The sequence below is a fragment of the Hemiscyllium ocellatum genome, chromosome 25 (assembly GCF_020745735.1).
Source record: "Hemiscyllium ocellatum isolate sHemOce1 chromosome 25, sHemOce1.pat.X.cur, whole genome shotgun sequence".
NCBI classification, from domain to species: Eukaryota; Metazoa; Chordata; class Chondrichthyes; order Orectolobiformes; family Hemiscylliidae; genus Hemiscyllium; species Hemiscyllium ocellatum.
This window is the reverse complement of record NC_083425.1, coordinates 37,863,548-37,885,190: the sequence shown is the minus strand read 5'-3', so window position 1 is coordinate 37,885,190 and position 21,643 is coordinate 37,863,548. Positions and strand designations below refer to the sequence as shown.

The following is a 21,643-nucleotide window of genomic DNA, read 5'->3' as shown; positions in this document are numbered from 1 at the left end:
ACGAAGATGTTAGGAGATTAGGAAATGTTAATAATGGTTTATCAAGCAGCTGGCTTTAAGAAAGCTTTTTAAGAAGAAGATGAGAGTGAAGAAGCAAAGAAGTTTAGGAAGGAGTAACAGAAAGTGTATGAATGAAAATTTCTGCAGATGATGGGCAGGAGATTTAAAAAATGAAGGCAGAAGTAATCTGTCATTGAAATGGAGATGGCAACATAGAATTCCTATAGTATGGAAGCAGGACATTCATCCCATCGAGTCCACACTGTCTCTCCAAAGAACATCACACCCAGACCCATGCTATCCTGTAACTCTGCATTTCCCATGACTAAACCATCTCGCCGACACATCCCTGGACACTGCAGGCAATAGCATGGACAATCCACCTAACCTGCACATCTTTGGAAGAAACCGGAACACTCAGTGGAGAAAGTGCACAGACAGTCACTTGAGGCTGGAATTAAACCTGGTCTCTGAGGCTATAAGGCAACAGTGCTAACTACTGAGCCTCTGTGCTGCCCCAGCTCCAGACTTAACCCAAGGCAATAGTAAAGGGAGTGCTGAAGCCAAAGACTCCTGGCAGACCAGCAATGGAGAAGTAAAGGGAAGTGATGGTATGTTAGATTGGAATGTTATCAATGTCAGTGGAAGCTAATCTCATGTCCGCAGATGCAACAAAGCCAAGGTTGGAATTTTGGGAAATGACAGAGGAAGTGAAATAGAAGGAGAAACTATTTTTAGAGATGATCAGACCAAGGTCAAATTGGTAAGAGTAGAATTAGAAACAGTCAGTCTTATGGAGCTGGGTGGTAGAACGACCTGGGCTACTTTGAACTGAATTGAAATCACTCGGCATGAGGACCTCTGGGATAGTAACACATTGTTCTATCAATGGAATAAAGTTGGTTTGAATAAAGTATCATATGTAGTATTTATTTGCAATTATCCTCTGCTTACTTCTACACTTCTTAGTCTAGTGTTTTCCACTTCAAGTGGAGCGACATTAGCAATACATGAAACCTGGAGTCAGTAGCAAAGAAAGGGCATCACTACAGAACTAGAAGCCATCCTTGTGGAGAAATCAAGCAATCTCTCTGATGAGAATGCTATCTTTCCAGTACTGTGCAGTGATACAACATTGGATCACAGTATAGTTAACTGGGCAGTTCCTGTGCGTCATTGAGTTATCCAAATAGCCAATCACATAAAGGACTTTCCCAGCCAGCTAAATGAAATTAAATATCAGGGTTTACATATGTGCTGAACGCAAATGCTAAAGCTTCTGACAGTCTTTAAAATAACTTTAAATTCAGCTTAAAAATCCACTACTTAATCATTTAACAGCATTCCAGAACAAGATATCTTTTTGAGTCAGTTCACTAATTTTGACTAATTAGGCAGTCTTGGTGGTATATCATTAGTCTGGTAAATGAGAGCTCCAAATTAATGGTCTGAGGGGGAATGGGTTCAAATCTCACCGTGGCAAATGGTGAAATTTGAATATAATTAATAATGGAAAACTGTTGTATCAGTGGTGATCATGAAATGATCATTGATTGTTATGGGGTGAAATAACATCTGGTTCACTAGTACCTTGTAGGAAAGAAATCTGTCACCCTTACCTAGCCTTCACATCACTCTAGGACCAGAATAATGTGGCTGAGTCTCACCTTCCCACAGAAAATGTGTGGCCAGCCATACACCTCAAAGGCAATTAGGAATAGACATCCAGCACCACTAATCCAAATAGACATCAAGTACTGGCCTTGACAGTGAATGTGCAGGCCTCATGACAGAATTTTTAAAAAGTCCCATTTCTATTAAAAAATAAAAGTCAGGAGCAACGGATTGAAGGATGTGATAATTTTTTAAAGGGTTCTCAAGTGGCAGTTGCAATTCTAGCAAAATTGAAAGTCTCGCTGATTTTAGTGACTGCCAGTTGGGATAGGGGTGTCCACAGTGCTGGCTGTGTAAACTCACCGTCAAACAGCCACCACAACAGTGCCAACAGTTTTCCCACACATTGCCATTGCCACTCCCACACAAACCCCTCACTTTCCCTGGGCAAAATCCAGGCCACTTGATCTGGGATTTCAAGTGACTATGATCCATGGATCATATATTGGGGATGAAAGGGCCTCACTTCCCAGTTACTAATGGTGACAGTTAAATTTGGGAGCATTCCAGCACCAATGTGACCACCTTAGAGAATAATGGACCTGCTCAGAAATCAAGAACCGTTGTATAAAACTGCTGTATTAAACTGAATAGTTGTATGGATTAACACTTTGCATACTTTATCTGATTATTGTGTAGCAAGTCCAGGTTGCTTATTTAGATACAGTTGGACAGGAGTACAGTACAGGAATACAATTGTGTTTCCAACTGTAGTTTCTCCAGAGGAAAAAGAATGCCCGAAAAGAAATAGAAATCTCACATAACAAATTGAGGAAATCCTCTGTAATGTATTTAAGTAATAAAGAGGTCTTTCTGTATCAAGGTAAGTATATTTGAAAGACACTTGCAAATTAAATGCTTTGGAAGGGGTACATTGAAAATTTGAACAGGATACACTCATTAAACTAATGTTAGGACCTTTAGTTTTGCAAAAGCTTTTAGGACACATTTCACTCCACTTCTAAATTAAATTCCGATCTTTTTAACTATGTTGAGAGTGAAATGGTATTGGTTGTTTAACATAACAGAGACTTATTTTACTTAAATTATTTCAATGATTATTACTACAATTTATTTCTATCATCAATACATTAAACATATATTTCCATGATTATAAAATGCTTCAATATTATAATCAGACCAGAACAGGCTCAAATCCAGCTTTCAATAAAATAGCAGAACCAGCTGATGAGTACTTTACACAATTGTACACTATTCTTTTCTTTGTTTTTTTGACAGAGGTGTTAAATTACTCAAAATGAATTAATTAAGCTTATGTAGAATAATCTTACTGACAGATTTTTTATCTGAATAATTTCAGCATCAAATAATCCTGTTGTTAAAAAAAATCCTGAAGAGTCTTGGTTTGTATCAGTTTCTATTTTGTTTATCATCAGCGTTTGCTGCCATTTAGGATTCGATTACCTCAATGTGTTGTGTTTTAAACAAATATTAAAATTCACATTGAATCCCTAACTGTCCTCTTTAACCTGTTTCAAATAAATGGTGTAATGACTTGGTCACAATAAAGTCAACATGAATTTGATGTTCATGAGTGAGCTCAAAACAGCAGAATTCAGAGAAGGCTAATCCAGCCTCAAGAAAATTATACATTTTCTTATCCAAACCATTAAGGTTCTGCTTTAGAGTTTGCCTTTTGCTGAGATATTTGACTCAAGTTGAAATGTACTTGAGCATCTGACTGCATTTGTCATTGTTTAAACTTGTCTGCACATTTCGGTTTTCACATTTTTCTGCCAGAGATAATTGTGAGCTGATAATGGGACACTGAGGGAAACAAAACATCCGAAAGACGCATGAATAGGATAAGCAACTCCTTAAAAATCAGAGTGACATTACCAACAGCAGGATTGAGTAAGAAGTGTAAACTTGAGTGGATGCATTGAATTGTCAGATTGGATACTGAAAAAGAACTAGAGAAGAGGTGTGGGAAAACTAATTGGGAGCTAAAGAGTGATAAATCCCTCTCCCTGTTGGGTTGCATTCCAGGATTTTAAAGGATGTAGCTGAAGTGATAGTGGATGCACTGGCCATAATCTTTCAAGAATCCTTAGATTTGCAAAAAATTCCTAGGGGATTGGAAAAGTGCCAACGTAACACCTTTAACCGAAAAGTGAGGGAGACAAAAAACAGGCTACAGGCGAGTTTGTTTAACCAATGTTATTGGGAAAATATTACTGAGTATTATAAAGAATGTCATAGCAGAATACTTAGAAATACATATTATAATCAAGCAGAGTTAGTATGGCATCCTGATGAGGAAATCATGTCTGATAAATTTATTACAATTCTTTGATGAAGTAACAAGCAGGATAGATAAAGGAGGAACCAAATAGGTTTAGTATATTTGAATTTCCAAACCACATTTGAAACAGTGTTGCACATTAAGCTACTTAATGAGAAAAGAGTTTACAGTGTTAGGGATAGTATATTAGCATAAATAAAAGATTGGCTAACTAATAAAAGAGAGTTGAGATAATGGTGGCATTTTCAGGAAATGCAATGGCAATAGAGTATAAGAATAGAAAGGCCACACTAAAATTATACAAGGCACTAGTCAGACCACTTCTGGAATACTTTTTTTTATTCACTTGTGGAATCTGGGCTTTGCTGACTGGACCAGTATTTATTGCCCATCCCTAGAAGGTGATGGTGAGCTGCCTTCTTAAACTGCAGAACCTCTCTCATACACACGCTTTCTCTCATAAACACATACATACAAAACCCACATTCACACACCCTCTCAGACGCTTATACTCCATCATGCACACACTCTACCAAGCACACACACACAAAACACACTCTCTCATGTGCACTCACACTCACACTCTCTTTCTCATGCACACAAACACACACATAAGTCTCTGAGGTGAAGTTGAATTTGCAGAATTGTAGTTGGAGATACATTTTTTTCCACAAAAAGCTCACAATCTGCAGGCAGTCAATCCATGTAACATTTTATAAATTCCTACTTTGGAAATAGAACCAATCTAACTCAAGTTTGGGATACAGACAAACTTTAACCTCACACCTTTAATGCATTGTCTGAGCTGAGATGTCACCTTTTTTATAAAATCTTGTTATCTGGAGAATGTGACTTAAAACAAGTTCTGGGACTTACATATCAATGAACCGAAACCTACAACCCATTCTAAAAGATTAAAGATTTAACAGCAATCTAAGTTTGTTCAATATTTTGTTTCAGTTGCATGATACTGTAATCTTCTCTATAAATTCTGTGTCTTATGATCCTGCTCTACAGCTACCCAATGAAGGTACAGCACTCCAAAAGCAAGTACTTCCTGTTGGACTATAACCTTGTGTTGTGTGGTTTTTAACTTCTTAAACTGTCACAGCCCATGTTCTATAGATACAACCACAATACCGTTTGGGAGGGAATTCCAGGATTTTGACTGAGCAAATGATACTGCTAACAGTTGTAATCCCTATATCCCTGAAGGAAACATATACTAAAGTTGGAGGTAGATTACTTGTTTGATCCTAGTTAAGGAAGGGTTTTCTTATGAAAAGAAGTTGATTAGGTTGGGCCCATGCTCATTGGAGTTCATAAAATGAGAGGCAACCTTAATAAAACATATAACAATGTTAAACATCTTGGCAGGGTAAGCTTAGAGAGGTTGTTTCTCCTTGTAGGAAAGTCTAAGACCAGAGGGCATAATCTCAGAGTAATGGGTGGCCTACATGTGGCAGAGAACAGGAAGAATTTCTTATCTCAGAGGGTAGTCAATCTGTAGATTTCTTTACTGCGGAGGGTGGCTGAAGTTGTATATTCAAGACAGACCATTTGGCTCATCAAGTCTGCTGCATTATTCAGCTAGATCTTCAGCCTCGACAGTGTTTGCCTGCACTATTCTCATATCCTTTGATATCGTTATATCCAGAAATCTATTGACCTCTGTCTTGAACATATTCAGTGAATAAAATAAAATTGAATATCCTTCAACAACAATTCAAACTGAAGAAAGGCTCATGCCCGAAACGTCGATTCTCCTGCTCCTTGGATGCTGCCTGACCTTTTCCAGCAACACATTTTCAGCTCTGATCTCCTCACTTTCTCCTCCGGAAAGGCAATACACACTTGCAACCATCAATTTTCTTGCTGGAGTAGTTTGTCAGCATAATTAGCACTTGTCATGTCAACAGAAAGGTAACAAATTGCAAGATCAATAGAAAGGTGACAAATTGCAAGACGCAGCTTTCTGGAGTGAATTTAACACCAATGCATTGCATGAGTATAGCTCATCCAGAGTACTCACTGTATTTCAATTTTGAATTGCAATTTTCTGTCACTCGTAACAAATCAGTGCACACCAGGCAGCACCTTCTCAGTACTTTTGCTTAATATAATGTGATCAACTCAAACAATATCAGTGGCTGCCCCACAATGTAACATAGGAAATTGACTGTTTCTGTAAAGTCAAACTTTACCAGAATCCCTCAGCTTGGCTGCTGTGCTACTTGTGCAATAAACAATGGACAGCACTATTATTTTGACAGCAAGGTTTCACCCATTATAGATCCTGGGAAGCCCGACTCATTGCATCCAGGCAGCTTTGACATGCTGGCCCTAGCTAGGTCTCCTTACAACCAATAATGTCAGTAAATGATTTAACACAACCCGTTGGAGTTTAAGAGCTAGAAACCTCTCTATTTAATTCAGTCCTACCACCTCCCACAAACGCAATCCCTAGCACCCACCATCTCCAGTTTATATATATATTTGCAAAAACAGTCACTACATAATCTGAAAATATGATTAACAGAATCAATAACACTAACTGCAACATATTGAAGGACAGGTAGCTATCAATCTCTGGAAAGTCAAGCTTTACCAGAATACTTCGAATCTGGAAACAGCATTACAAATCCATTTCCTGAGTGGAAAATCATTGTGCAATTTGGCTTGGACGTGCCAAGCATCAATTGATTTGTTTTTCCATTGTAAAATTCATCATTCTAATTTGTTAGCGGTACATGGTGTGGATTCACGTACATGAATCTTTAACAAATCTCCTCATACATTATAAGTAATGTCAGAAAGGGAAATACAAAAGTGATATTATTTCTCTGGGTCTACTTCAGAAAAAATCAAAAAGAATCCACTATGCATGTGAATTGAACCCCAAAAGGCACAGTGCTCAGATAACACCTCAAGATCGAACATCCATGAAGTTTATTTTTATTTACTAATGCACATGAGTGTCGCTGGCTGGCCAGCATTTATTGTCCATCACTATTTGCCCTTGAGAAGGTGGTGATAACCTGCTTTCGTGAACCATTGCAGTCCATGTGCTGTAGATAGACCCACGATTCCAGTAGGGAGATGTTGACAGCAACAGTAAAGGAATGGGGATATATTTCTAACTCAGAAAGGTGAATGATTTGGTGGGTGACCTTGCAGGTGGTGGTGTCTCCATGTATCTGTTGCCTTTGTTCTTTTTGATGGAAATGGTCATGAGTTTGAAAAGTGCTGTTGAATGATGTTATATGAATTTCTGCAGTGCATCTTGTAGATGGTGCACATTGCTACTGCTGAGTATTGGCAGTGGAGGGAATGGATGCTTGTGGATGTGGTGCCAATAAAGTGGACTACATTGTCCTGGATGGTGTCAAACTTCTTGAGTGTTGTTGGAGCTGCACCCATCCAGGAAAGTGGGGAGTGTAGTGATTGTAACCAGGTGAACCTCATAGAATATGAGTTCCATGATTTGGGCTGTTAATCTGGCCCATTAAGGGAGTTCTGACTGACATATAAAAAGGGTAAGTGTCAGAGATACTGACACTCCAGTGCCTGCCTCTGTATGAGGCAGTACTATAGTTGAGGACTGTTCATGTGTAAATCCACGATGGCTCGGTGATAGAAGTAGCCACGCTGATGCCTTTGCTGCTGGAAGAAGACAGTAAAAGTTTGTTGTGGTGCTACTGGTGCAAGAGGCAGCAACTTCCATCACATCCATCTCAGATTCAGAGGACGCTATAGGGTTTAATGGAGAGGGTGAATCCATAGGTTTGAGCAGCATTTCCAAAGGTTCCAAGGGGTAGGGCACGTTTGCTCCCACACAGTTTGTGTATTTGCGGGTGTTATATGTTCCAAACTCTAATTTCAGGCCATTGCATCTACCCAATCCCTTGGGATAGAGGATTTATATGCAAAGCCCTTAGGGGGTCTGTTTTTCACAAAGCTGGACATGAGCTATGCTTACGTGCAATTGTGTTTAGACAAGCATCCCAGAAGTATATTGCAATCAATACCCATAAGGCTTGTACGAGTGTACCAGACTGCCATTTGAGATTTTGTCAGCCTGTTCAATTTTTCAGTGGGAGACACAGAGAACATTTTTCAAGGTCTACCCCAGGTCACCATTCACCTGGATGGTGTCCTGACAATGGGGAAAACTGATTAAAAAAATACTAAGATATTTTTTTACAAGGCTGGTACATACCGAAGGAGGGAAAATGTGTCTTCCAGACCTCAAAAGTGACCTACTTTGACTGCAAAGTGGGCAAGATCAGGTTACACATTGGAAGTTAAAGTGAGGGTGATTAAAGGTGCCCAGGCTCCCTCATCTGTCCAGGAGTTTAGGTCATCTCTTGAGCTGGTAAGCTATTATGGAAAGTTCCTTGGAAATTATCACATACATAAGCCCTATCTTTCAAGGAAGGAAAGAAACAACTATCATCCTCTAAGGTGTTGGCAAAGTATGATCCCAAGAAAAATCTGGTATTAATGTGCGATGTTTCCCCATATGGCATCAGGGTGGTATTAGCTCATGGGTGGCCTGTAGCCTATGCATTCAGGAGTTTGGCTAATGCAGAATGTAAACACAGCCAGATAGAAAAAGAAGGATTTGGGTCATATTTAGAGTCAGCAAGTTCCACTAATACATTTATGGGCAAAAATCTGAGATAATAATGGACCACAAACCCCTACTTTGTCTATTCAAAAAGCACAAGGCAGTGCCACCCATAGCTTTGGGCCACATTCAGCAGAGGGTTCTAATACGAAGTGCTGATACTTACAAATTCAAACACCATCTGGGAGGCCAAGTAGTGGATGTAATACATTGAGCTGCCTCCCATTAGCAGATACACCACCAGTGGTAACCCCATGGAAGAGTCGGTAATGAAATTGAATTTTCTTGACATGGTCCTAGTCACAGCTAGCAATAGCAAATGTTCGACACAGAAAGATCCATTCCTGTCCAAACTGTAGCAGCTGGTTTTCATGGGGGAAACCAAATGGCCATCACAAACTAAAATTAAGACATTTTTAGGCTCACAGTAATGGATGGCATATTGTTATGGGGAGCAAGTGCGATTGTCCCGAGCAAAGGTCAATATCAAGTACTGGCTGAACTCCACCACGGCCATCGCGGGGTCTCCATCATGAAGAGGTTGGTGAGAAGTCACGCCTGGTGACCAGGCTTGGTGGAGCAGTACCCAGAGTAAGAACAAGGACAGGCTTCATGGAGCAGTACCCAGACTATCATCTAGGACAAACATTACTGCCAACAGCTCCCCAACATCTGTGGGAATGGCTGGATAAACCTCAGACTCAGTTGCATGTCGATTATGCAGGTCCTTTTACGGGTCCAATCTTTTTGATCATTGTTGAGGCCTACTCAAAATGGTTGGGTATGCAATGACCATTCATCAAACATAGGGATGATGATAGAAAAATTGCACACATCTTTTGCAATAAACGGAGTCCCAGAAATGTTGGTCACAGATAATAGCCTATCGTTTACCAGCAGAATTTGGTAATTCTAGGATTTGACATGTAAGGACAGTTCATTTCTACCCATCATCCAATGGTCTGACAGAAACAGCAATCCAGTCTTTGAAAGTACACTTGAGGTGACAGCCTGCAGCCGGTCGCAATTCTTGTTTGATTATTGGACTACCCCACATGCAACTACAGGGATAGCCCTGGCAGAGTTGCTAATGGGTAGAAGACTCTGCATCTTCCCAGACTGGCGTGGGGGGAAGCGGTACGGGGGTGGGGTCTAGTGAAACAGCATCAGGAACACTAATACCAGACGCAAGCCTCTGCCAAGCAAGAGAGGCAAGGTTTGCTGTAAGAATTAGGGAAATGGACTTGCATAAGCAAGAGATGAGATCCCACGCATTCCCTGCTACCCTTGTTGAATGCCAAATCAGAGGAACCTGATCCAGTGCTAAAATGTCCCAGGAGGCTCTTCAAAAAAAGGATTGGCCTATGTCCTCAGAGTCAGAGGGTCTGTGATGTTGTGACTGTAAGGAGGTCAGCCAGCTGGACCTCATAGAAGAAAATTTGCCTGATTGGGGCTGTTAATCTGATCCAGTCAGGGAACCCTGGCTGAGTATCAGGGATACTGTCACTCTGGTACCTGACTCTGTATGAGACAGTGCTAAAGTCTTGGTTGTATCTAAATAAATGGTTACTGGGCAATGGGATACTAGCCTTTCTGTGAGTATTCCACCATACTCCTGGCTTGTTCCTTGTAGATGGTGGACAGGCTTTGGAGATTGAGAAGATGAGCTACTTGCCACACTATTCCGAGCCTCTGACCTGCTCTTATAGCCACTGTGTTTATGTGGTGAGTCTAGTTGAGTTTCTGGTCAATGGTAACACCAAGATATTAATGATGGGGAATTCATTGATGATAACATCATTGAATGGCAAAGGACAATGGTTATGTTGACTCTTATTGGAGATGGTCATTGCCTGGCATTTGTGTGGCAAAGGAGAAATTGAGAACTGCAAATGCTAGGGATCAGAGTTGAAAAGTGTGGTGCTGGAAAAGCACAGCAGGACAGACAGCATCCATGGACCAGCAGAATCAACATTTTAGGTAAAAGCCCTTCATCAGAAATGTGGGGGGGTGGGGACTGAGAGATAAATTAGGAGGGTGGGGGTGGGGCTGGTGGGAAGGTAGCCCCACCCCCACCTCCTATTTACCTCTCAGGTCCCTTTCTCCCTCCCCTTACACCACCACCCCAACAACCCCTGTCCTCCTACATTTCTGATGAAGAAGGGCTTATGCCTGAAACATTGATTCTCCTGCTCCTTGGATGCTGCCAGACCTGCTATGCTTTTCCAGCACGGCACATTTCGAATTTGTGTCGCATCAATGTTACTTACTACTTGTCGCTCAAGTCCAGATATTGTCCAGATCTTGTTGCATTTGAACATGGAGTGCTTCAGTGTTTGAGGAGCTGTGAATAGTGTTAAACATTGTGCAATAATTAATGATCATTCCACTTCTGACCTTATGATGGAGTCCATCAGCAGCAGAATTGTTTTCAACAACGATCTGTAACCTTGTGGCCTGGCATATGTTTATTGACATCAAGGCAGCATTTGACCAATTTGTGGTGTCACAGAGCATTGGCAAAACTGGAGTCAATGGAAATTTCTATTCAAGGGAAATTTCTCTCTTGCTTGGAGTCATTCCGAGCAGAAAGGAAAATGGTTACGGTTCTTCAATGATTTTAGCCGATGGATATCACTGCAGGAGTTCCTCAGGATAACATCTTAGTTCCAATTACCGTCAGCTGCTTCATCATTGTCTTCCCTTCATCATAAAGTCTTGAATGGGAGTGTTCACTGATAGCTGCACAGCGTTCAGCATTTGTGACTCCTCTACCAGACCATGGCTGAATGCAGTAAATACTTTAGGAAAGCTAACTGCTCCTTTTACCTGTGAGTCAGTTAGTTCAGTTGGTTGGATCGCTGTTTTGCAATTTTGTTTTGGCACCAGCAGTGCACGTTCAATTCCCCTTCATCTGCTGAAGTCAGCATGAAAGACTGTCCTTCTCAACCTCAGCCCTCATTTAAACTGTGGTGACCCTCAGTACCACCTGTTGGCTCTCTCCCCATATTGAGAGAGTGGGACAATGTTGGCTTCATCTTTAACTTGGTCTGGCCTACATGAGACTCCAGACCCACAGCAATGTGGTTGACTCTTAACTGCCCTCTGGACAATTGGCGATGGTCAATAAATGCTGCCTAGTCAGTGATGCCCACATCCTATGAATGTTAAAAAAAAACCTGAACAATATCCAGGTTTGGGGTGTTTAGAAGCAAGAAGCATTCATGCCTCACAAATGCCATTTCCAACATGAATGAATTGTACCATGTCCCTTTGACACTTTCCAGAACAAAGCACAGCATCTAACAGCTTCAACACTCATTCCTTCTGGAACTGATGCACAGTGACAGCAATGTGTACCATCACAGGATGCAATGCAACAACTCATCAAGATTCCTATAACAGCACCTTTGAACTCATGATCCACCTGAAAGGACAATGGTAGTTAATGTCTGCAAACACCATCACCTGCTACTTCCTGTCCAAACCATGCTGACTTGGGACTATGTCACTGTTTGTTCACAGACACTAGGTCAAAATCCTGGAACTCCCTTTCTAACAGCACTGTGGGATGTATTTCCACTGCATAATCTGCAATTACTCAATTGTGCAGTTAACCATCACCTTCTCAGGGGTAGTTAGATATGAGCAGTATATACTGGTTGAGCCAGAGATGCACACATGCTTGGAAACAATGTCAGAAAAGTGCAGCTTGTTCCTGTGTTCACTGTTCAGAGCACATTTATTAGTTCATCTCAGCCTTGTTTTGCACTGTTTCCCTATTCTGCTTGAGCAGCTGATTTTTATCTGGTGTACCTCAGTTGGGGCTATATCTGACCCCATGTCGTTCCTATCGCTTAGACAAATTTTTCCACCTCTGCAATGTCACCTGGCACCACCCCTGCTTCAGTTTATCTACTGTTGAAAACTTTGTCCAACCTTTTCTTACCTCTGGACTCAACTTCACAATGCTCTCCTAGTCAACCTTTGATCCTCCATAAATTTAAGTTCGTCCAAACTCTACTAATCATATCCTAGCTTGTGCCAAACGTTGCTGTCACATCAACTCTATGTTTGCTGATATACATTGGTTCTTGGACTGAAAGTGCCTCAATTTTGAAATTCTCACTCTCAACCTCAAATCCCTCAATAACCTTGCCTTTCCCAGATCTACATCTCCTCCAGATATGTAATACTGCAAACTCTGCATTCATCCAACCCTCACCTCAGGTACAGCTCCACATTCTTCAACCCATCATTGGAAGCTGTCTTTAGCTGTCTTCTTTATGCTCTGGAAATCCATCCATAAAACTTTTAATGCTCCAATTATCTGTCCTCTGTTAAGAATATCCTGAAAACTCAACTCTACAATGTAGTTTTTTTTAGATTACTTACAGTGTGGAAACAGGAAAAAGTCCACACCGACCCACCAAAGCACAACCCACCCATACTCCTACATTTACCCCTTCACCCAACACTACGGACAATTTAGCATGGTCAATTCACCTGACCTGCACATCTTTGGACTGTGGGAGGAAACCAGAGCACCCGGAGGAAACCCACGCAGACACAGGGAGAATGTGCAAACTCGACACAGTCAGTCACCTAAGGCGGGAATTGAACCCGGGTCTCTGGCGCTGTGAGGCAGCAGTGCTAACCACTGTGCCACCTTACTGCCCACAAATATACCTCTCCCAGTGTTCTCTTCCTTGGCTTAAGGGAGATTATTGTCAGATTACTGTCTTGTGGAGCATCTTGGAACTATTTAACAACAATACAAGTAATTTATGAATGCAGTGCATTGTTTTACAATGAGATTTGAATACAGCTGCACACCTCTGGTGCCCTCTGCCCCTCATGTTTTGTTATTATCTGTGCACTGCTGCAGATTTTCAGGCAGTGAACGCCTGCATAACATAATCACTTTGAATGCTGAAGTAAAGTTTCAAACTCTTCCCACTTGTTAGAAAATTCTTGATTCAAGAGGTGACTCAGGGTAACACGCAAAGTTTCCAGCTTGATCATGTGCTATGGAATGTTGTTCAGACCCACTGCTCACACTCTACAATATTTTTCACGATGATTTGGGAATTAAATTCCATCAGCATTACATCACCTTTTACTCACAAATACATTTCTATTAACATCAGCAAAGGCAAAATGACAGACAGACTGCCTCTAGCCAGTCAGTTTGGCAGAATGAGTCGTAATTCGACACAAATTCCATCCATGCCAATTTTCCTTTCTCCTGATAGAACAGATTGTACCAGATAAGCACGGAGTTTGTGGATTATTTTTAAAATTAGGCTTCACATTCAATAAATTATCGACGAAGCTAAAACCACCCTCTGTCCAGCTGATTGAGAAAGTAACATATTAATGATGAAGGCATCGTTTGGAAACACAGAGGCATATTCAGAACTAAACTGACATGGAATGAATAAACAGGTCACTCCGACAACACATCAGCTCTCCAAAGGCAGTTCTGACTGATAGCACCACAATCTCAGTCCAAAAGCAAGGTTCTGAATCCAGCCCAGTCGGAACAGGGAAACCGAGCCCTGTGGTGTTGGCAGCAATTTGATCCAAACAAGCCACTGACTGATTGAGCCACAGGCCCCTCAGCCCTGACTCCTGTGGTAACATATAGTATTGCTTGCATGGCATATCCTGCGTTAATGAACAATGATATTAGAAATTCCAATTTCATGTCATCACATGATTAATCAGGAATCCCTCCTGTACTTACCATCTGCCAATGGTGTGTGTTGGAAGGATAGACAAGCTGATGGGTATGTTATGAAGACACTTCCATAGCCATCAATTCTTTGAGTGAGAACTTTTTGTTCAGAGATCCGAATACTGCCTACTGCATTACAAGATTTCCTATCCAATACTTCCAGTAGCGATAAAATAGATACATTCTCTCCATTTGAAGTTCCAGCGATATATAGAATATAGAAACATAGAACATTACAGTGCAGTACAGGCCCTTTGGCCCTCAATGTTGCGCCAACCTGTGGAACCAACCTGAAGCCCACCTAACCTACACTATTGCATTCTCATCCATATGTCTATCCAATGACCATTTAAATGCCCTTAAAGTTGGCGAGTCTACTACTATTCCAGGCAGTGTGTTCCATGCCCCTGTTACTCTCTGAGTAGGAGGACCTTGCTCTGCCACTCAGGTATTTGACCCTTAAGTTGTACATGCACAGTTGTGGTAAATCACCAGGAAAAACAGATTTGAATCCCAAAGTTATTCACTGAAATCAGTGTTAAAAATCATTAATCTTCACAGGACAAATATATCAGGGCTCCATCCTTTCCAACTAATAACATTTATGCTAGATTTAGGACAGATGAAAGTGAAACCCAGATTGTTTATACATCTATATCTGGCATGTTCAATATTTTATTTCCATTTTGATCTTGCTGTGTACTACTGTCTTCAGATCGCACAAAATGAAGAACCAGCTCAGAGATTTTCAATACATCTTCTGACTTTAGCTGCTGATGTATTGACTGGGATAAACAAGTCAGCTAACAACAAATATGTCAATACTTATAGCCCATCATTTTAACTGAGGGAATGGGCCGTGTATCAAGCAAGTATCTTCAGACCTGGCTAACAGAATGGTTATTGGAAAATTCCCAAATCCTGATTCTTCTGAGAAGAGATGCTTATACTATTTGATGTATTGCATTAATAATGTTATAGGTCAAAGACAGAAATGTCTTGCTGACTTTAATTATATTATGAAGAGATTTTGAATAACATTTTTACATATTGATACAACAGAGCCCCCAAAAAATGTCTTCAATTCGAGACAACAGTTTAGGTTGACTTCATTTGTTCTACTGCGAGGTATTCACTGCTCACGGTGGTGCTTCTGTTCTGCCAAAACTAAACATACTTGAGGACCCTGCTGTTTACCCCTTGAGCTACCTGCAGCACATCATCTGAACTCAGTGCCCAGGCTCACTCTAACCTCTTACACATTGTACCAATCAAGATCAACACAAGCCTCAAGTACAGTTACTCCCAGTGCATACTGCAATGCTTTGCTATAGAAATGTATTCCAGATATAGCAGATTTTAGTTGTAAAGATATCGTCATTTATTTTTAACACCATTTGGGCATTCAATACATTTTCCATCCCCCATCTTTCCCCTCATTTACACATTCTTTACTTCTTTATGATTAAATGATTGTGCGCATTATTTGACTGAGGTGATCTGTTCATTCTACTATTGATTCCTTTCTGTGCTGGTCTGAAATATATCTTCTCTTTTTCTGAATTTACCAATTTGCCTGACAGTCTCTAATTTTTCAATTGTTAAAAGGGTCTGCAGGCAAACATTGATTTATTCCTTCCTTCAATGGTGCTCTTCTGTGGAGACTCCAGGATTTGCCAATTCCAATACTGTTGTTTTTACTGTTGTCTGTGCAGGAGATTAATGAAATATTCAAGCAGACTCCTCGATATTTCATTTCTATTCGTGAAGACTTGGAGCAAAATCCTGGAACAAAACATTGTCTCCAAGGGGAGGCAATATCCTTGTGGTATTATTGTTAAACTGTTAATCCAGAGAGCCAGGAAATGTTCTGGGGACCTGGGTTTGAATCCTGTCTATCGCAGATAGTGTAATTTGAACTTAGTAAAATCTGGAACTATGAGGTTAATGATGACTGTAAATCCATTGTCGATTGTTGGAAAAACCCATCTGGCTCACTTATGTTCTTTAGGGAAAGAATCAGCTATCCTTACCTGGTCTGGCCTACACATGACTCCAGACCCACAGTGATGGGGTTGTCTCTTAACTGGCCTCTGGGCAATTAGGGATGGACAATAAATGCTGGCCTGGGGTTGATTTCAATTGTATTATTTGTCTTATATAACAATCCCTCACTCACTGCATATTTCTGGAGAAATAATCCTCCTTTTATCAGATATCTTACTGGAATTTATCACCAATTCTGTTCGTTGCAGTACACCAAGATTGAATGTAAGTAAACTGTGCTTGCTAGTAAATGGACTGTTTACTGTAATCTACCACACCTCCAATTCATTAACTGACACACTGGTAGCCCAATTAGATTAAAATTACCCTAATTTCTGAAATCTAATGTCAATATTCCCACAAGGTAGCAGCCATCTGACACTCAATGGATACTGATGATGTGTAAACATCCTCCCAAAAATAGTGTCATATCCTTCAAACAATTAAGTGTTCCTGTTATTTCCAGACATTAGAATGACACTGCCTTTCATTCCACAATAGAAAGGAACATTGTCAGCTACCGGTGAACTGAAGTGAATTTATAAGTTGATGAGAAAACTGAAATGTTGACATGTATCAGAAGCAGCAATGCTAATAGAATATTCTCAGAGAAACAGAGAGAAAAGATTGTTCAAATAAATTAATGGGTTTAAATAAGGAATAAGGAATCTGATTTCAGAACACTTGCCTTTGAGTCAGATGACCATGGAGTCAAGCCACACTTTAGGTAACAAGGTTAAGGCTTTAGTGTGAAAAATCAGGATACCACTCCTGGAGATCCTGCCTTTAGGATGAAATGTTAACCTAAGGGTCTTTTCATGGAGATTTGGTGCCATTTGAACAAGATCAGAAAAGACTTCCTATGCAAAATACTTAGCAAGTCCAACAGTTTCAGAGTAACAGTGTGAACGAGCTGGATTTCCTTGAAGTTGGTGAGAATTGGTGAAGGTGTGAAAATGTTTACCAGGACCTGATACCAGGATTCCTGATCCCATTCCCAGTGCAGGTTAGAGGAATGAGCAGCTCAGGGAAAAGTACAATAAAGACATCAATCATCCAGAATTTTTAAACAGAAATTTTGAGCACTTGAAACCTCCCATAAATAAGTATTGTGCAATTGATAGAACAGATCAAAAGGCAAGAATTGTCAGTCAAGCAGTATTTTCCCTGGGGATGCCTGAGCTCTTAGCCAAGAATATATAATGAGTCTTGACTTGTAGTCTCTGCCATTTGTATTTTAAAGTGGAAAGTTGTGAATGAAATACTTTTTTCTTATATCATGGGGAATTTACCAGATCCTGCCATGGTGAGAAGAATGAAGGCTGGGTGAACTTGGTCAGTGAGAGGTCAAAAATTTGACCTTTGTCATTGAGGTAAAACTCTGCATTTAAGATCGCACCCCCTCCCCTGCCCATCCCCAATCCCCTGCCCCCAATCCCACCCCCCCGCCCCCAACCCCACCCCCCCCCCCGCCCCCAACCCCACCCCCCCCCCCCCCCCCCCGCCCCCCAGCGCCTCAGGTGGTAGGTCAAATATTTATTCAACAGACACCTGCTTAAATTTGCGTTTCATTACCACCACAATTCACTGGAGTGATATTTGCTTTCCTTTTTAACTTTCACCTAACTGAGAATCTCAGCACTTCAGAAACTTGACAACAAAATATCAATGTGAGCACCCGATGTGTCACATGCCTCCATCCAGCTTGGGGTAAGTACATGTTGCTTTATCCTGGGTTTGGTTTTAAATGATGCTGACAGTCACTGGTACTGTCAGTTCTCTGAGGATAATCGACAAGTCTAACTGAAGCAAGGCAGTCTATTCCTCTATAGTCATTTCCAGGTCTAGCTGGCACAGAACAAATAGAGAGAGGCTTAATCCTGAACGGCAGACCTAAGTGCACATCACCAAGGGTTGCTTAGAGATAAGTCACATGGAACCTGAACTGTGAAAAAACATGGAGTGTCACGTCTGAGCGGCATGGAGCAGCAGAAACAATGAAGGGGAATATGGACAAGTTAGGCAAGGACTTGCACCAATCATTCAAGGAGAAATGTTGTGCCTCACTCAGTGTGAGGTTGGTGTGCCTGAGTTTTGTCAGCCTGCAGTCATCACTCTTCCTTGGCACTGGCAGGGATAATTGGGCACCGACAAGGTCTATCAGCTCAAACCCTCTGCTGCAGACACCAGTCAGGAATCCTCAGACTGAGATCGAGAAGAGATACAATCCCACTAATGCTTCCATAGGGCCATTGCAGAGCAGCCCATGGGGTTTCCGAAGGTGAGATTCAGATATCTCAGCTAGTCAAGTGGTGCAAAGCAGTACACACCAGAGAGAATGCCTCACATTATGATCATTTGTTGTGTCCTCTGTAATCTGACATGACAATAGAGGGGATGTTTTGGGATAGAATGAGATGGAGCAGAGAGAGGTCTCCTCTGATGCTGAGGTGGCCCAGTTAAGGTCTTGACAAACACAAAGACACCAGGACGATTATCCCATGTGCCAGAGAGAGAGGATAAACTCACAGGCACCTGGTTCCGGGGAGATTGAGAACATGTGCGTGTTTCCATTACTATTCTGTTGGTTATAGACTAGCTGACCTGGAGGTCACTGGGCCCTTTATTCAGCATACCTCACTGTCAGAGAACCATTTCATTTGCACTTTGTTATCAATGAAAATAAAGTTCTTCTATGTGCATGTAAAGTGATAACTTTGAGGCAGGAAGCTGAGAGGCATCTAGGCTCTGTATTAAGTGTGAATACCTGTAGCTGTAATAGAGTGAGTACATCCATGAACAGGGGCTTACAGAGGATCCTAGACTAGCCCTCCATTGAAGAGAAGTTTGATCAACCAGGTGAAGTTATCCCAGCTCTGTGATGTCCTCCCAGATATCATTAGTGCCATTCTGCGCTCACTAGTGCTACAACCCTGTAGAATTTTACAAACCTACACTGCACTCTCCCAATGGCTGCACATCATCAGTGAGTGAGCTTCCAGTATCAGGAGGTGTACCACTACCAGCCCTTATATATGACCATCTCTCTCCCACAAAAAAATGGTGAGAGTGACCTCTCAGTTGTGTTTTACTGATCTCATGTACTGAGAATGTCTGACCTGGCCATGGGCACGCCAGCCTTAATCCCCTGCACTTCCTAGATGACAAGTCAGTTCTCAGCATGAATTGCCTGTGCAGGGCCCAATACATGGCTGTTGTTGAACTAAGGGGACAGATTGTGTATCCCTGAACACCACCTCGGGAACTTTGTCTGCACTGCCTAAATGTAAGCTGCATGGTTCACTGGGATATGAGAGGGAGTATAGGAATACACATTGCTGATTCAGTGAGACTTTCAAAGGAGTCCCCAGAGAAGGGTAGCATGTGATTAAAATGGGAGAAGGTGCTGCATTGCTTTCAGTGTGTTAGCACCTAGCAAGAAATGGAGTCTACATCAAACGTTTGAATGTTGAAAGCGCATATATATTTAGAATGTGTATTATCGATGTGCATCAGACAAATACCCTTTCCCAAGAGGGGCCCTTAAAAGGAATCCTTCTTCCTTCCTTCTACCCTTATATTTGGGGGCAGGTCTGTCAGATTGAAGAAAAATGTGTGTGTTTGGATTATCAAAGTAAAACTGCTATCTCAACTGAGCAGATGATCTTTCATTCATGTGCTCTTTAGCATTTTTTTTCTTATTTATAGTCATAGAGATGTACAGCACTGAAGCAGACCCTTCAGTCCAATTCATCCACCAGATATCCCAACCCAATCTAGTCCCATCTGCCAGCACCCGGCCCATATCCCTCCAAACCCTTCCTATTCATGTATCCATCCAGATGCCTTTTAAATGTTGCAATTGTACTACCCCCACCACTTCCTCTGGCAGCCCATTCCACACACGCACCACCCTCTGCGTGAAATATTGACCTTTATTTGTTTTATACTGTGGCTCATTCTATCTCCTCCCTCTTTTACTTCTGAAACAACACTCAGTAATTAATATTTGGGGTGGAGGGAGCCTGCTGACCAGGAGGTCTTTCACATGTATCCACTGTGGCCTTAGGGTCTACAGGGCTCCAGGCTGGTGCAAATGCAAATCCAGCAACCACTGATCACTTTGATGGATCACAGTCTCCATGACAATCGTCACGTTGTCCATGAATGTGACCAGGCTCTCACATGTTGGAGCTACCACAGTAACCAAAAGATGGACAGACCGCTTTGATTCCCATTCAAGTTTAATGAGGATTCCTGGCATCCCTGCCTGATTGTGAACAGAGTTCACTCTTCAAAAACATTTCTTTGGCTATGAAGTACTATAGGACATCTCCGCCGTGTTGGGACATGTTTATGTGTATTTTCTTTCTTTCTTAATACAAAGGTAAACTTCAACCAAGACTAAAAAGCAGTACCGAGCTAAAGCTGTCTGGCTCAAATAGACTGTGCTTAATTTATAATGCTTAAGTTGAGCTCAAACGCTTGTAAAGTGAAATCAACCTTTTCTATTCTACTATAAAAATAACAATGGATGCATCTCTACATTTCAAGTAAATTAAACTTTATGAGAAATGAGCTAATGCTGTTTCATGTTTCCATGACCATTTCTATCCAAAAGGATCATTTCTGCAATGCTAAGAAGATTTTAATACAAGAGTTCAAGAGATCTACTTATTTCTGCATGTAATTCAAAGCTGACAACTTATGTTTTCTTATGTCATGGGGAAGGGTTCTTAATTATACAAAACATGGGCCCGAGAATGAAGACCAATGATAATCGCAGCAGTGAGCACGAGATTTACATCACATTTAAGTGCATAGGGAAAACATCAGAGCTTTAAAAGTGAATTTAATAAATTAATAAAGTATTGCACGTACTGTCAGATTGAAGAAAAGTGTATGTTGCTGTCTCAACTGAGTAGAAGGTCTTTCATCCATGTGCTCTTTAGCATTTCTTTTTTTCACATTTGTCTTTTATCTGTTTTATACTGTAGCTCATTCTATCTCCTCCCTCCTTTACTTCTGAAACAGTACTCAGTAAGTCACCAGCAGCTGTGTACAACTTGAACAATTGTGAAATTCTGCAAGATCCCCTTTAGGGGCCACTAGTTAATGAAAACAGCCTGCTTGCTTTGTAGTTCTGGGTCTATGATTTTAGTTTGCTGAATGCACTTCGTTTATATTTCATTCTTTTATTGATTTTGGAATTATAGGAGTCTGTATAGCGAATTAAAAAATTGCAAAGCAATTCCTACAAATATTTGAAATGGACAGAATATGTTCA

General features: G+C 41.1%; 1 long non-coding RNA gene across 1 annotated transcript in view; it reads right to left on the bottom strand.

The window, feature by feature from the left end:
• The window catches only part of LOC132827834 (uncharacterized), a 147,759-nt gene extending 126,402 nt beyond the window's left edge, over window positions 1-21,357 (bottom strand). Inside the window, exon 1 of the long non-coding RNA XR_009646050.1 lies at window positions 21,238-21,357. This is a non-coding gene — a long non-coding RNA (uncharacterized LOC132827834). The remainder of the gene's footprint in view (window positions 1-21,237) is intronic.
• Between the last annotated feature and the right edge of the window lie 286 nt (window positions 21,358-21,643).